Source organism: Solanum stenotomum, chromosome 2 (assembly GCF_019186545.1).
Source record: "Solanum stenotomum isolate F172 chromosome 2, ASM1918654v1, whole genome shotgun sequence".
Classification (NCBI taxonomy): Eukaryota; Viridiplantae; Streptophyta; class Magnoliopsida; order Solanales; family Solanaceae; genus Solanum; species Solanum stenotomum.
Genome location: NC_064283.1, coordinates 55,810,733 through 55,815,930, shown reverse-complemented (window position 1 = coordinate 55,815,930; position 5,198 = coordinate 55,810,733). Strand labels below are relative to the sequence as shown.

The 5,198-nt window shown below is 33.5% G+C and overlaps 1 long non-coding RNA gene across 1 annotated transcript; it reads left to right on the top strand.

Annotated features, from left to right (window-relative positions):
• Nucleotides 1-487: 487 nt before the first annotated feature.
• On the top strand, nucleotides 488-3,608 carry LOC125856749 (uncharacterized). Its single transcript, XR_007445557.1, has 5 exons — nucleotides 488-608; nucleotides 1,472-1,611; nucleotides 2,015-2,112; nucleotides 2,361-2,504; nucleotides 2,591-3,608. It is a non-coding gene; the product is annotated as an uncharacterized LOC125856749 (long non-coding RNA).
• Nucleotides 3,609-5,198: the final 1,590 nt, after the last annotated feature.

Sequence of the window (5,198 nt, the reverse complement as noted above, 5' to 3'; positions counted from 1 at the left end):
AATTGAAAAGATGTCATGCAGGGAACATTGAGCATTATCAGGTACATCAAACTTAATTTTGATTTTTTTCTCGAAAACACTTTCAACTGGAAGGATTAGTTATTAGAGTTACCCTATTTTCACAACCCTTTCTCCTATGTGGAAAGTCCAGTATTTCTCCCTCTTTAGTTGATTTAATTTTTCCAGTTGAATTATAATGTTGAATACTAACATATGTATATGTAGATAAACATAAACTATAATTTGCTTATATGACAAGGGAGACTTTCTTTGAATATGAAGAATTCTTTGTAAGATAAGTTATTTATTTTCATAGAGTGCAAGTTTCGGTATATAAATAGCAAACAATCGCCATTTTTAACACATCTTATTCATTTATCTGAAAGCTATGGCAAATTGCAGATTTCAATCAATAGTTATTGCCTTCAGGGAATTACAAAATCGGCTCAGAGATTTGTTCCTATACCATTTGCCCCTAATGGTTTAACTGAAGAATTTTATGATCTGGATGCTTATAACCCTACTAAAAGTAAGTTCATTATGAAACTTCAAGTTCATCCAGGACGAATAAGCCAAGAAGATAGTCACGAATTTGATTTGCTTATCAGGTACTATTATAAATTTCTATTTCTACTAAATTTTAAAAAAATGTAATGAAGATGTACGTGTTCAGTTTGAAATAAGCTATACGTGTTATGTTAGTGAAAACTTACAAGATAACAAAAATACAAGATTACAATTGAAAATAAAAATGAAGAAATAATCTCTTCAGACTGAGGCGCGGATATCTCGCTCTCTTTAAGGAGATTCAAGCCCATTGCAACAAATGTTTTCACCGGTCCAGCAGTAGTCCTCTTGACTCCAGGATACAACAACCTTCACAAAGTATAACTCAACAACTTTGTACAAGAGTTGAGTCCAAAGCTCCACAAAAAAAGAACACCTTCCTTCAACTAATAAGAACTCTCTTTTTTTACTAACTCTTTCACTCTATATTTTTCTTGTGTGTTGTATGTTGTGGTATATGTAACAAACCAAATGAAGACCACCACTATTTATACTAGAAGAAGTCTTCCTAGCAATGAATAGGAAGATAATGGTGTAGTAAATAGTGAAAATAATGGTCTTAGGAGTTACATAGGTTATAAGGTATAATGGAGGATAATGAGTGAAATAATGTATGAAAGGTTACAAAAGTTTTAATGGACAATGTAACTTTTCTTGGCTAACCGTTGGTTTGTTGACAAGCTGCAACAGTAACAAATATTTTAACTCCAAAATGGAGTAATGCAGCAATCAATATTGCCATTAACATTCTGCAGCCCATGAGGAGTCAACCAAACGGCAGTATCAATGACTATGTGGCAATGTAAGAAATGTAAATTCTTAAAGTATTAAAATGCCACACTAACATGTTATAACTTATTCAGTTTATTACTTAATTGATGTAAACTGGTGCAACTTTTACTAGGAACAGACAGAAGACATACAAATATACATATTAATTAGGCGTCATTTCCATGATCACATTCATATTTATCAGCTTCGTTGACTCCTCAAAGTCAAAGTGAAATTCTTGAAGAAAGCTTTCAAGGTCATAAGGAATGATTGGTATATAAACTCTTCCCTTTAAAATTTTTGATGATTGTTTTATTAAAGACATTGAAGCTTTCCTATAGTTCTTGATCTTGATAAGTTGATCAACTGTTTTCTCTGTACACTTAAACTATAGGCAAAAATTGCTTACATGATTCAGCTTAGAAGATGAACACAGGATTATGGCGTGCGAATTCANCATTTCCATGATCACATTCATATTTATCAGCTTCGTTGACTCCTCAAAGTCAAAGTGAAATTCTTGAAGAAAGCTTTCAAGGTCATAAGGAATGATTGGTATATAAACTCTTCCCTTTAAAATTTTTGATGATTGTTATATTAAAGATATTGAAGCTTTCCTATAATTCTTGATCTTGATAAGTTGATCAACTGTTTTCTCTGTACACTTAAACTACAGGCAAAAATTGCTTACCTGAGCCAGCTTAGAAGATGAACACAGGATTCTGGTGTGCGAATTCATGCCGAGGGGAAGTTTGGAAAATCATCTATTCAGAAGTAAGTATAGTTCGTGTGAAACCATAACTGCATATTTGACGCAAGAACAGATCCACAATATGAAATGTAGATTCATGGGGACCCAATTGCTTTTTCTAAACCATGTATAAGAAATTTATTTTACTATGAACTTAGTTCATTATAGAAATCCATAAACTTGAAATCTTGAATCCACATCTAATTTGAGGACATCCACTAATATCATCCCTGTAATGTCATTGAATTAACCTTTGGTACATCTTGAACAGAAGAGTGCTTATTTCCAACCACTATCATAGAATCTCCGAATGAAGGTTACTCTCGAGGCAGCTAAAGGACTGACATATCTCCACAGCCCAGAAGCTAAAATTATATATCAGGATTTCAAATCATCTAACATTTTGCTTGTTGCTGTATGTAAAACTACTTTAAAATTTAATCTTCTACTAACAATATTTCTGTTGCCCTTTTATGATCTGTCCATACCATGAATTGACAGAATTACAATGCAAAGTTGAGCCAATCAACAGTAAAATGGGTACCTTCTGTTGAGTATATGACCACTGGTAATATACAATTTCAATTTACTCCTAATTGTTCTTGTGATTTACCTGAGCTGAGCGTCAATCGGAAGCCAAGTACAAAAGTAGTTAAAAGATAGAGATGGTGTCACTAGGAATAGCTTGACTGGCCCATCTCCATCCGTTTCTCTGTTCAAGAAGTATCAAAATGCAGCGATGGTAATAAATTGATCAATTTTCACTGTACTATGTCATATTTCCAGCATTAGATAGTACGTTTATCAATAGTTTAGCCAATTTTTAGATATAAGTGTATCCAAATTGCTTAAAAGTTGCACAGCTAGACTGTTTTGGCATGATAAATGATGTTGTTCGATCTGAAATTTAATATGAATTTGGTATATTACCCGTTGTTATGCGAGCTTAATTTTTTGATTCACATGTAAAAATTGACAGTCCATAGTAGCCTCCTTCTCGATGTAGTTGTCAGTTATAACTTTGCTTTCTGTTCTTTGAGCTACTTTACTGCACTTGAAGAGAAAATTCAGTAAAAATGTGGCTTAGATACTTAAAGTCGGGGGAATTCAAAACTGAAGTAAGATGAATTCCTCATTAATGTGTTTTGATGGATTTTATGGTCAACTTGGTGGCTATGTTATATGAATTTTGTTGCACATCACTGAAATTAGCTAGTGATTGTTTTGTGTATACTTGATGAATTGTATCCACATTACATGGACTCTTTTCACTTTCAATGCAGCATCAGTGTTGAATTAATTTGACAGCGTATCCAGTCTCCTCAACTTTTGTAAGTGTAACTCTTTAGGACACTCTGATTATCGACTTGTGGCTTCTTTGATTTATCTGTCTCTTTATTAGGAAGATTTTTTGTTTTTGCGTCGAAAAACTACATGTTGTCCATTCATTTAGGTAGCTTAAATGATGTTTTAATAGAAGACTATTGCAAAAAATCCCTCCACCTTAAAGCATATTCGAACTTGCATAACATGACAGTCATAGGTGATTCAGGTAAATACAGAGGGATAACAGAAGCTGCTCAATTAGTTCTAAGGGTAAATGTTGTTTTATCACATCCTCAAATAGAGGTCTTACATTCGAGCTTGGGAAACATTAAGTCAATAAGTGCACTAAAATGAATATAGTGTGAATAGACTTCCTTCATCAATTAGCCTCGCTGAATTTGTTAAATTATCACACAAATTTTCTTAAGTTCTTGATGAGGTCTCTCTTAAGAGTTATCTCCTCTGTTTAATCTTTCAGTCTTTCATACTCACAAATATCAATACTATGTGTCCTGAAAGAAATTGGGAGTGTAACACTACTTGGTTTGTTCTGTCATGTAACCTGAGATAATTTCTTTTCTCAGCTTCTGATTGTCGCCTCTCATATGTAAATCATATAACCACCAGAAGTGACGTATACAGTTTTGGAGTTGAAGAACCCCCCCCCCCCCCACCACCACAGAGAACATAATCTAATCCAATAGGCTTAATCCTTTACAAATTACCTCTATTTTATAGTTTATTGACAAATTAAGTTCATCTCAAGAGTTGTGCATGTTCATGAATAAAAGTAATAAACTTAATTTTATTTCTTTAACATGAGATGCACTCACATTATTACTTCAAAAATAATGAATAGTTGGTGGATTTATACAATATCTCTTTACTTACTGTTTGTCTACTATAGATTGGAAGACCATAGGGTGAGATTGTATTTATTTTGTCCCTATATAAGATGACATAGTTATGTCGATTATTGTCTCCTAATTCCTTGGAGAAGAGATTTTCCATTTTGTATAGGATAGTCAAGGGATGGGATGGGGGGCGTTGTAATCCAGCAAAACTCAATGGGATGGATGGGTGAGGATTTAGGGGTAGCTGGTGTAGGATAGTCCAGGGATGGGATGGGGGTTGGATGCAATGGCGAATTTAGAATTTTCACTAAGGTTGTTCAGTAATTTCTTTTTAAAAAAATAGTACTAGGCATTTAAAAGACTCTTTGGGATTAAAGAAGTTGTTGTTGATGTTTTGAATAACAAAGCTCCACTTATTTTTTACCCCACTTTTGTCAATGTAAGTAATCTGATTCTTCATTTTCGGGATTTTTAGTTGCAGAATGAACGTAAGAATTTGATCTTTACGGAAGTTTTAGTGTGAGTCCATTCTTTTGTGCTTATTTCAACATCAACATACTCAGTGTAATCCCCATAAGTGAGGTTTGAGGTACGTAGACCCTTACCCCTACTTCGTTTCTACAATCCCTTATTTCACATACTTCATATAACATGCCTTTGATGTAGATTTTTTTCTTTCCTTTGATTACTGAAAAGGTTGATCCTATTTGTTGTGCGACAGGTTTAATCAGTTCAAATAGATATGAAAAGAAGGGGTTTTCATTTATACACCCCCTGATATAAGACTCTTTGTTAGTTTAGTGTGTCTACAAGTGATAATGGGTGAATTTGCTGATCTCTGCAAGAATGTTGAAAAAAAACGGAAGCCTTCCTTATTAAGTGTTTGAAAAAGTAAATGAAAGGGTAGTTTCTTATCTTGTTGATTCTCT